General features: G+C 38.6%; 1 protein-coding gene across 15 annotated transcripts in view; it reads left to right on the top strand.

Moving 5' to 3' along the window:
• Positions 1–12,404, top strand: part of DST (dystonin) — a 315,224-nt gene that overhangs the window by 19,562 nt on the left and 283,258 nt on the right. The window lies entirely within an intron of this gene.

The raw sequence follows: 12,404 nt of genomic DNA, 5'->3' as shown, positions 1-12,404 counted from the left end.
TATAAAACTCTGCAAATTATTAATAGGTTTTTTTCCTGTGCTGGGCTGGAACCAAAAGATGGCCTTGAGTTTGTGTAAACATACCTGGCTCCTGAGCTGTGGGGTCAGTTAGACATACAGTTCTGCCAAATTCTAATTTCACCTCTATGTCTAAATACATAGGTGAAAAGCGATGCTGTCAAAGCAGCATCTTTTGACATCTCCATTCTTAAACAGTTTGAAGGGCTCCTAAATTGCCTGACTCATGCAGCCACCAAGGATTATTTAAGATCATGAGATATAGTACCAAAATTTGCACTTGTGTGTGTCATAAGAGGATCACTGTAAGACATGTGGCAGATCAGACTACAGAGATTGGGGCATAAACAAACCTGGTTCCTTCACTTTCAGATGTGAAATCCCTGTTTCTACTCAAAAGCCTTGTGCTTTACACATCCAAACTTACTGGTCTATTGTGTCCCAGCACGGTAGGGACAGCATATATTGAGGTGATTATCTACTGAATTGCATTAAAAAATGTACCTCTGAAGTAACCTACAAAGAATAAACTGATGACAAATAATGATTATTCAGGATGATCTCAGAAGCACTGCTGCTCATAGGTATCCCTTAGTGTCTCCTAATGAACCTGTTCCCAATCATTTGAAGACTGCCCTTTGCTGAAGCAATCTTGCTCCTTAGAGGTGGGTGCAGCATTGCTACAAGTCACTACAAGGGAACTGAGAGGAAGGTCAGATGTCTGGGAGGACACACATAAAAAATCTACTGAGGTGAGCAGCTTCATTTGGCTGCACTGAGACTATTCCCATGACTGAAGTGAAGCTTGCACTGTAATGACTCTGATGATGCAAGCTTGAAAGCAAAGTTAATCAGTTTCTAAATGTATGTAAAACCATGAGCTGTCCCATCCATGGTCTTGTTCAGCTATCCTAGTTTTTGCTTTTATGTTTTTAAGCATTAAAACTTTTGAGAAAAACAGTATTACAATTCTGTAAGAAAAACACTTAGGAGGTTTTTTAAACATCTGATACCAAATCATTTATAGAAGAAGTCTGGGTATTAGTTGACACTTAGCTTACTTGAGATAAATTTTTCATATGGATTAAGTTGTTCTACAGGGCTTTTTAGGAGTTTTTTATATGTCTCATTAAGTAATTGCCATTTCATTTTGTTAATTTCCATTTATTCTTACTCTGGTGTTATTTACTAGTTTTCCAATACCATGATGTACTTTATGTGACATTTGAATGACCTGATACAGATGACATACAAAAATTACTCATCACCCTGCACAAGATCTGGTTAATGCCAAGTATTAGCTATTTAATCTATAGATTGCATTCCTAGTTTTTTTCTTTCGGAGACATCTGCTTGTGTTGGATTGTCTCCTGTGAATCACATTTAGAAGCAAATATGGCAAAACATTATCATATAGTCTTTCACCTTCAGCATTTTTATTAACATTGTATTAATGTTCTCAAAATGTATGACAAAGCTGTGAGCTACCAGACTCTGCCACACAAGTGTCCTCTCTTAGGATAATTTGAGCACAGCCACAATGAAGAAATGCAGGGAACATGTGAATGAATATAAGAAGGGAAACAAGGACTGCGCTTTTTTGCTTTAAGACCTACAGGATATTGATGGAGATTTTGAGAAGCACCTGAGAGTTTATTAGGTGATTGATTCGTAAAGTTTTTAACAATATTTAAGCATCTAGCTATCTTAAACATTTTAAAAATACCTCAAGGAACCTATTTTAGGTGTGTAGGATCTTTGCAAATATGACTATAAATGCTAAATCCAGTCATCTCTGAAATAAAGAGAAAGCCTTCAGTGGCCATGAGGTTGACTTCAAAGGTACCTCTTCTCTTTCCAAACATACACACGCCCACCAAGAGACTGTTTACATCTCTTTCTTGGACTGTTGTGTTTTACTGCTTTTCTTACAGCAAATAACTCCTCACTGATAAATTCTTCATAAACAGTTTTGCATTAAGACTTCATTTTCCCGCTGTTCTGCTAGCTTCTGTGACCTCCTCCCTTGCTGCCTGCTCCTGATTTCCTCTTGGCTGCTTTTCCCTCTCCACCCTGCAGCTCATCTATTGCATTGTAGCCGTTGCCCGTTTCTTCCACTCCTTTTGCCCAGCTCCTAGGCAGTTTAGATTTTTGAAAGGGATTCCTTAAAGGTATATTGCCATGAGTTTCACTAGGCCAGGGAGGTGATGTCTTTACAACTTTAGAACTACTTTTTGTTAAAACACAATGGTAACATGTTAAGAATTAGATCTGAGATTTAAAATTAATGTTGCGTTGTCTTTCTAGTGATTTTTTTTTTCTATGGATGAGTTATTACAGCTATTAAGCATCGTGTAAAAGAAACAGTTAATTGCAATAGTGCTAATAATTATTGATGACACATATATGTAAAAATACATAGAAATAAGCATAGCAATCACAGTACAAATCCACATTTAGAGCACTTCAACTAACTTTTCACTGCTAGCTCTTATTTGGGGAGTTAAGGTCATTTTAATTAATTGTCCCTGTGGCATGATCATGCTTCAGTGTATTTACTTAGATTTATGCTTATGTGGTTGCAAATAGCATCAAATCTATGTTATTTTTCTATACACAGTTTCAAATCATCCTACACCTGTGGGCAAAGCCATCTAATATTAACAGGCTTTGTCTTGATAGCTAAGCTGATTCCATACAATTTTTATTTTGTCTGTATCAATTTTCATTCCCAGGGCAAATGCTTATTTACTGAAAATGGGATGAGAGCTTAAACCAGCCAGGCTCTGTTTGATCTAAAGTGTTGAAAGAGGGTCAAAGTGCACCATCAGCATGAAGCTAAGACAGCAATCTTTGTTGTAGGATGTGACTTTGACTTCTATTCTTTTACAAGCTCAGAAAAAAGAAAGCAGTATAGCTAGTCTTGGGGGAAAAAAAAGCAAGCAGCATAGCCAACTACACACTTTTTGATGTAAAAATAGTGCTTACTATCAAATAAACACCTTTGACATCACTCGCCAGTATGGTGGTTTGCCGTTTCTAAACTGTGGATTACATTTTTGTTCAGATAGCAATCGCTTCATGATAAACCTGACTTTGCATCATATTGGTCCTTGGAGCTGAAGCTAACTTGCTACTAAATTAGAAGTGAATGAGATAAAATATTCTTCAACTGTTGTATCAAAGAGATAGAGCTGTAAAACTCTGGCTTGAAAAATGTCTAATACTTTTTTTTTTTTGCCACTGTCATTTTGCCATGATTTGTATCAACTGGGATTTTGTGTTCACTGATAAAATTATACTACGTGTATGCAGCATAGCCTCACTGAGAAATGAAATTTTTAACTGTTCAGAATTTTTCTTTTTTAAAATCCCAGTGCCCTTCCTTGAGAGGTAGTAATATAAACCCAAGCTGCTAAAATGTGCTAGCGGTCTTAATTGTATGACAAAATGTTTCATGTAAGTAGTAATAAATAGTAAATTCTGTACAGTAGCTGAAGGCAGGTTGAAAAAAAATACTCATCAGCTCTGATTTTGTTATGATGGTGGTGTTTGCACAACTTGAAATGACCAGTAATTGTCTCATAGATGCGAAGTAATTACAGAGTCTAAATGCAGATGTTTCCTTTTCCTTTGCTGCCACAGGAGTCACTCTTCAGAGTTGTATTGTGTAACATCCTACTGTGGCACATAAACAGTACATCTTTATATAGCAAGGGACTCCCTTATCCATTCATATTTATATATAACATTGCACATGGGTATTATGTTAAAAGAATAGTTTGGCAAAGGCAAGTATTCAAACGTTAGGAAGTACTGGAATTAAGGTTACACGTGCAGCTTTAATTCAGTCGATTACGCATCTGCATTGTCATATAAACTTTAATTGTATGATGGCGTACTGTTTTTTCACAGGCTGTACTCTGTATTCATTGTAGGATGGAAGTGCTCTTAGGATGACTCTTGTGTGTAGGAGTTCTGCCGCAGAAGTTGTAAAGTGTATAAATGAATAAAACGGGAGAATGCAGGAAGAGAGAGGATCTCTTATTTCTTTAAAAAGCAGTGAGTTCTGCCTTGGAGATTGAAGGGTGGGCACGAGGTCACTGTGAATGTGCTGAACAGCTGGCTTAAAACATTTTTTATCTTCCATTTTCTAAGTGCCTGACTCAAAGCATATAGTTGGGTTTATATAAAAGTTCTCAAGCTGCCATTCACCACTGAACTCCGTGTGTTCTGTGGTCTGAGTATTACTGATACGTAATTCTAATAACTCTTAAAAATCAGATCCCTGGCATCTCCATTTGAGCTAAGTATCAAAATTGACCTGCTGGTTTAAGTTTGCATCCTGCATAATGGGAAAGATCATTAGTATTCGTGAAGCAGTCAGATACTACTGCACCACAAAACAGTCTATGAAATAATAATTTCTTCTTCACACCAGCATTTGAATAGCATGAAACAAGTTAAGTTCTGGTGCTGCCCATTGAAGAGAAGATGACAAAACAAAATATTGCACAACTGTTTATGGAATGGCTATCACCCATCATTCGCACTAAATAAGAGCAAGACACTGGGGATGTAATAGTATACGATCACATCATTATGACTGCATCATGACGTACATATAAACAGGCTGAACTAAGGTTGCATGGTGAACCTTGAATCTGGGATTTGGTAATGTTTTAGTTCTTGACTTTGCAACCTTAAGAAAAGTATTTTGGGAAGAACTTTGTGTTTAATTTCCTACTGTCATTAAAAAAGTAAACTTAAAAATAAAGCTCTGTTGTGCGGCTCATCAGCAGGTTTTGACACCTGAACTACAACACAGAAAATTCTCCTGTTGGATTTCAGGGAGAGACTGATGCTATTTGCATTCCTCCATATGAATCAGTAACACAGGGAAAGAGGTATTTTTTTCTAGAGGAACTCTCAGATATACGTTAATGGCCAGAGTTGGGGTGAAATTTCCGTTTCCTACCAGGCTCCTTAGGGGGATGTGCTTTCTTGTCTCATTCTTCCCAAGCATGGCTCTTTCTGCCCTGTCTACTCCAGCCTGCTCCTGACCTGCCTCTGCCCCACCGCTGGCTCCTTCCTCGCTGCCCAGTCCTCGCTCCTCTGCTGACCTCAGCCCTTCTCCTCTCGCTTTGTCAGTCCTTGATTCACTCCTCCATGTCGCACCCCTTGCACAGCCCTTCCCAGGCTCACCTGGTTGGTCATCTCGTTGCTCTGAGGCACTTGTTCAAGCAGTCTCTTTGATTTCTGTGTCTCCCCGGGGCCTCTGGTTGCAAGCTCCATGCATACCTTCCTTGGCTCTTGTCTCTCTTCTCAGAGACCTTCTCCTCACACACAGTTCCTACCCTCCTTGTTCATCAGAGTACCTTGTTCAAAGCCTTTTGCTGAGGCAATACCAGTTTCATGCCAGGAGGTCAGATCCTTAGCTCTCCCCTGATCTGCTCCCTCCAGCATTGATAGTTACTAGTCCCTGCTGTTACCTTGCAGGTCCATTTCTCCTCTAGTCTTTACCCACAGAGTCTGCTGCTCCCTTGAATGCTTTTCAGCTGCAGCTCCCAGATCTGCCGGTCTCCGTGTTTGTCCCTCAGGCTGTCAGTCCCAGTGTATTTCTCCAGCCCTTTCCTCCAGTGCGCTGGTTCCGGTGTTTGTCCTCTCTATATTCAGATCGTACGGCTTTTTCCTCTTGCTGGCTAAGCACAGCCGAGCGAGTCTCAGAGAGCATAAAAGAAACAGTCTCCTGCCTGTCAGGTCTGGTGCCTGCCCTCCCCTGCTCTCCATGCCTCTTGCCCACACTGCCATCAGCCTGCAACCACAGCAGGTAACCATTAGGTGGAAAGATTAGTTTTGCCTCTGTATCTCGAAGCTGGAAGGATCCTGCTCAGCTCCTCAGCAGGGATGGTAGGTGTCCCGAGAGCGGAGGTAAGAGCTGCGAGGGTGGAATTTGCTTGGTCAGTCTGTAATGGCGGGGTGTTGGTCCGGCAGCTGTAAGACTTCAGAGAGTCTTGAGAGACTTTGTTTAGTGGGTACCAATCTGAAGAGATTTTTGTTGATATATTGAAGATATTTTAGCTGATAAATTAAAACATAGCCTTGTAAAAAAAAAAAAACAAACCAACAAACTGGTAAAATCACATTGGTAGTCACCTGGGCCCCAGGAATAAACAAACTCTTTAACTTTGCAAAGAAGGACTACTAGTAGATAAGGAGAGATTAAAAGAAATTGACTTGCTCAGCAAAACCAAAAAAGGCTGAGAGGAGGTAAAATGCAGGCTATGAATGCATCAGGGAAGCAAAAAAGGTATTTAAGGAAATGAAGGCTGTTGTCACAAAAAACAAAAGCCCAGGAATAAGTTTCAGGTGGCAACTAGAGGAAGATTACTCGTCATCAAGAGAGCAGTAGGTTCTGGAGCAGCTTCCTTGTCAAGAGCAGTAAGATCAAACCCAAACTTTAAAAGATTTACTTTATACTCCCTAATGCCAGAGATAGCAGATGATATTTATATCTCAAAGACTTAACACTCTGACAAATGTAGACAGATTTTTACCTAAGATGGCAAAAGGCCTATGTCTAGCTTAAAGGATATTCGTATTTGAAGTATCCATCCCAAAGCCTAGAGTCTTCTCAAAGAAGACCACTGGGATTTTTTTTTTAGTGTTGACAAATAACTACTGGATATTTTAATCATCTTGCTCTCAGGCTTCTCAGTCAGTCTTTGACTAAAAATTCTCAAGAAAATTCAGCCTTGGGCAGGGAATATTTTCAACCAAACATAAGATAAGGCAACTTAAAATGGATTTTATAAGAGAAAACAATCTGATAACTTAATTATGAACAGTATTACTAGTGTTGTGTAATTATAAGAACCTGTATTTTCAAATAGTTAAGTGTTGATTGCTGGATCGTCTTGAAACTGTTTTAAAACATGGGATTAAAACAGTTTGAAAAGAACAACTGAATGTTTAATTCTATAAGGAGGGAAACTTGTCAGTCAGGAATGTTAACAATTGTTACTAAAAGCAGAATATCAATACCACTGTTTTAGATTTTCATGATGTAATTTTTTAAAATTTTTCTAAGTCCTCCTTTTATTTTTTTCTTGAAAATAATCTGTGCCCATCAGAGATTCAAAAGCCACTTAGAACTTTAATTTGCTCTTTGCTGTCCAGAGTGTTTTCATACTCTGATAAACCTTTTATGGCAGGAGTAATTTGCTTTGCTATTAAGACATATATAATACAATCTACAATTAAAAGTTTAGAAGGCTGAGGAAAGTATTTGAAACTAGGTGATTTCTTATTCCAGACTCTTCCTCTGTTACATGGTTGGCCTTGTAGGTGTAGTAAGCAGGTAAAACTCTGTGTGCCTTCCTCAAAGCTTAGTTGTTCTGTCACGTTATTCTCTTTCGTGTCTGGCAGACTAGGGGGATCTGAATGGATGCAAGATAGCCGCAATCAAAATTTAATACAGAATTTACTTTTAGGTAATGGGAAGGGTTTTTTGCAACAGTTATATACAGCAGTTGTCTAAGGTATATGCGTTTCTTTTACAGAAATAATTCACGATTTTAAGACCATGAAATGCTGGCGTTTTAGGTATTATCTATGAAACACTAGTTTTGAAACAAGATAATGATAACTGTAATGGAAGTAGCACTTATATCTTGCTGATGGTTTTAGCATAAAACTCAACTAAGATACCTATTCCCCATGCTGTAGCTTTCCAGATACTTAGAGCTCAAAATATTATCTTCCCATCTGCAAAACCTTCAGTACCTTTCTGTTGGCTTCTGTAATGTAGCTAAGGTATTTCAAGATGAAATCCTGCAATTCACATTGAAAAACTAAATAGAGGAAATAGGTGAGGAATAAAGGAATGGATTAAATATGTAACATATCAGGGCTGTCCTGTTGATGATATTATTAATTTTCAAGTGACATTCAAAAAGAATCCACATCTTTGTTAGCACGGTTTTACTAAGCAGCTTTTCAAGAGAACTGATGGCTTTGGCACAACATGGCTAGTTTGACCTGAATGTTATTTGCCCCCACTTATATACAGGTCTTGGTTACACTGAATGAAGTATTCCTTGCTTTTCAAAGTATTCATTTGAAAAAGAAAAAAATGGGCAGGTTTTCCTTGCACAGCGATATACCTGAAATGCCTTATTTTTCTCTTATGATGGCTGTCTTCCTTGGTGGAAGTTGCTGAGATCTGTGGAGATTATCTTGACAGTATCTGATCCCTCAGCTCATGTCACAGTTAATAGGGAGTTACAAATGTGGAGCATCTCTCAACTTTCTGCTCCTCAAAGAGATCACCGATACATGAAGTAAACGAAACAGAAACTCTACTTGTTGTAGCATAATATTCACTCATTTCTTTTTTTAAGCTACTAGAAGATGGTATCACTTCAGACCAATAAGTACTTGAAGTTTGGTGTATCTCTGCAGGATTGGTACATGAGCTGCATTGTGGTTTCTGTTGCCTCCATTGCACGTCTCATCCAGGGACTACTTCAATATTTTATCCAATTACTACCTAAAGCAGAATGTATAAGCCATCATTGGAGCAGGGATCACAGCCCAGCACTTCCTTTTCCCCGCAGAGAGTCTTGTGTGCTCTGACGCAGAGTGCTACGCTCCCTCTTCCTCATTCTCATTCCACACCAAGAAATCTTGAACTCTTTTTTTTTTAACCTGTACCACTTCCACAACCAGGTTGTTGCAGAATAGTCTCCAGGCTGGCTGCTGGGAGAGGAGGGTTTGAGGCTAGGTTTCAAGCTTCTTAAGACAATAAGGAAAACGCAAACAGCTGCTTCACTTCTTTTATGGTTCAAAAGAAACCAGTGCTCTCTGCTGTTATGAAAGGGTGACCGAGGACCAATTTCAGGAGGAGGTTTGGGTGTGTCTTATATCCCTGAAGAATGAGATGCTGCATCATCCTGGGTGACCAGGTTTTTCTGTCTACTTAGTTCTTACAAAAAAACTCAGTTTTGCATCATGTCGGTTTTAGACATATAAGTAGATGGTTATGCAGTAAACATAGTTTGATGTTACAAAACTGTATTGCAATGTCCAAGTACATACGTGGATCTAGCCCTTTATCCATTTTGAACGTAATGTCCTCAGATAACCTATTTCTTTCACAAAAGTTGCTTCCATAAGGTTATTTTCAAAGTGGGGAAATGGTACAGATTGACCTACTAGCATCCAGAAAAGATCCCATCTCCTTTCCAAAGCCTATGAAAGCATAGGAATTTCCTTGTATAAATACAATCACAGGCTCAAAATGCATGTGACAGAATAAACAGTGAATGCTTATTTCCATCTTGTCCTACCTTTAGAAAGAAAGAATGTAAATTCTCTCTACAAAGCAATAATTTGTCTTGATATTTGAAAAGCCTAACTGTTCTCAAAGGTAGGTTAACACAGAATCAGACCCTTGATGCTCAGGAGTTTCAGATTTAGTGTACTTGCATTCCAGCTTTCTGCTTATTTCTTTATAACATTAAATACAAGCCCAGAGACTCTGTAGTTATGTTTGTATATCCTGGTAATGTAGGCCCTTTCAAGTATGGATGTCCTCTTAAATGACTGGCACAGAACCAGAGAAAAATATTCATTTAATATAGCTGCATCTCCACCGGTAGATTTTTTTTTTTTTAAGCTTAGCATAGTTGGTTTTGCATTGCCCTTGTTTGTACTTTGATTTGTGTGTCTGTTTTGAATTCTGATCATTTCTGACAACATGCAGTCCCAAGGGACTTGCATAGCCTGATTACATACATTGGATGTTTTGTATTCTGCATTGCGTTATCTAATCAGGTTAAAGTGGTAAAGATTTACTAATGGGAACATTCAGTTGCCCTAGATTTTGTCTTAAATTTATTAAGTTATTTTACTTTAAAAGTTGATCCATTTTAATATCATTCAATCTGGGATGTTAAAGGACAAAAATAGCATGTTACATTCAACTGATATTCTAAATTATGAGGAATTTTGTTGAAACACACTCAGTAAAACCATGCTTCAAACACTTAATTTCTGTTCATATTTATCCATTGCCCACAATGAACGTGATGAAAGAAAAAAAATGTATTCCAGGAATTCTGAGATAGTTTAGTATAAGTGAAATATAAACAACTCATAACTAAACTGAAAATTAAATTTCAGTCAGTGTTGACCTGTACTTCCCAAGAGCTTCCAAAAACCAGTGTGAGTGGAAAGTCTTCTCAAAGATAAGGTATGAAAGTAGAAGATATTTGATTAGAATTCAGTTGGCCAGCACAATCTCTGATGTGTTATAAAGTTGGGGAATTTTTGCAATCTGACGATAATTCGGTATCAGCCTCTCAGCAGCTTTTGCCAGCTGGATTGCTTGACCGAGTTTAAAACCTGACCTCTGCTAATGCTTCTGCCTTGAGGAATGACAGTGCAAAACCCACTGGTGCTCTTAAGGGTATCAGATCCTATTTAGGGGTGGCTTATCTGATACATGGTGTTGTGCGTTACCTTATACCGTTGTCCAGCTACACTGTCTTCCACCTAGTTTCCATCTGATCTTCTGCAGTGCCTCACCTACGACAAACAGTCCTTCTTTCCCTCCTCAAAGGAAATCATGCCTTGGTACTTGGCCAAATCCCTCTTACAAGAAGTGTACTAAATAATTCTTTGAAATCATCCCCATTACTGGAAACCAGCTCGCTTTCACAGCAAAGTAGCAAGCCTGACTCTCAGGCGCCTGCTGCAAATCACCTGATTACAGAGAAAACCGTAGGCACTGGCAGGAATGAGTTTTGCTCTCCTAAATGCTTGTCCGGAGCACTTTTGCCTCCTGAGACACAGCGTTGAGGACTCTGTGTGCAATCTGCACCCCCCTGCGGTACTGACAGTGAAATGATGCAGTAGGTTTAATCCTGTACTTTGAATGCAGACAAAACTCCACTGAGATTTGCTTATGTATGACCAACAGGCTTCAATGCCCAAGCCGCTATAGGCGTAATTGCTATGCACATTCAACAGTTCCCGCTGATCAACAATAGAGGCTACAGATAAGTCTTTAGGCTAATGAGCAGAAGGAATGCATAATCGGAGGCATAGAATAAGCAGCTATAGCATCTGGGCTGTGACCTTACAGGCCTTCAAGCTAAGAAGGGGCAAGCCCTGACCCTCGCTAAGTCCCAGAGTAGGCTAAGTAAGGATGTGTCTGATCAATATTTTAGTGGATGTAAAAGACACTTCACTCACGTCACCCAAAAAAGTGTTGTGTATTATTAACAGTTATGTTTTTCACTTGCATACAGCAATGTGCTTTCCAGAAAAATAACAGAAGTGCCTTATATATTTTAACAGAATATAACCGATTATTTTTCGCATGATATCCTAATTGTCCAGGAACCCTTTTCAGGATGGTACAGACGTTCTGCATTATTTTGTATTTTTTAAGCCTGTTAATATGTTGCTATAATAATGGAATGCTTATTTGGGACTTACAGCTATGGCATGGAAAATGTGTTTGCTAGAAACAAACAATCCAGTGGGATGAGTGGTAAGCATGTTGTGAATAGTGGCTGTGCAAAAGGAGAACAATTACAGACTTCTTATCAAAGCTATTAATTTACTCAAACAAAGCAAAGCAGTTGTTAAGTTCCATTATAAATGTCTTTGGAATAGCAAAGTTGAGATTCTTAAAAATAATTACGTGCTCAATAGCTCTGTGTACACATTACTCAGAAGTATCTCCACGCTGAATAAAAGAGTAGACTGTAATTAAGTTAAAGTTGGCATTTCTTAGATGCGAGTTTGCTAGATTTTGCTATTATGAAAAATTTCTTTCCAAGCTTCCTACCTTGTTCTGAAAATGAGATAACATGATTCCTGAAGAGTGAGCGAGCTAAAGTGGGTTTTGTTCATTCATTTTGTTAATGCATGCATTAAGTAAGGTAGAAGGACAACTTAAAAGAGGATAGCTAGTTGTAATACACGTAGATGCCAAAGATTGCTCTACCGCTGCCTGTTCAGTTTGACTTCTCACAAATATGGGAGGGGGGTCTTCTCACATAGCTTATCTTCCAGTATTGTAGCACAGCTGACCAGAAGGACAGTCTCCTTTTTCCTAAAATTGACATCTCAGTAGAGAGTATGGAGAATACATTCAGCGGATATATATGGAACAATCACTCAACAGTGCTTTTGGTTTCTGAGGGTAGCAGGAACTATAGAAGGAGTTGTTATTATAAAAAATAAGAATGGGCTATTAAGGCTTCTTTTGAGAAAAGGAAATCCTGCTGGATAAAAATTATAGTGTACTTTCAAAGATAAATCCGAGAGTTGAGAGATCTTTTCTTCAAAGCTTCAATAACAACTGCTATTGT

This window comes from Ciconia boyciana, chromosome 3 (genome assembly GCF_034638445.1).
Source record: "Ciconia boyciana chromosome 3, ASM3463844v1, whole genome shotgun sequence".
Classification (NCBI taxonomy): Eukaryota; Metazoa; Chordata; class Aves; order Ciconiiformes; family Ciconiidae; genus Ciconia; species Ciconia boyciana.
This window is presented reverse-complemented; position numbering and strand designations above follow the sequence as displayed.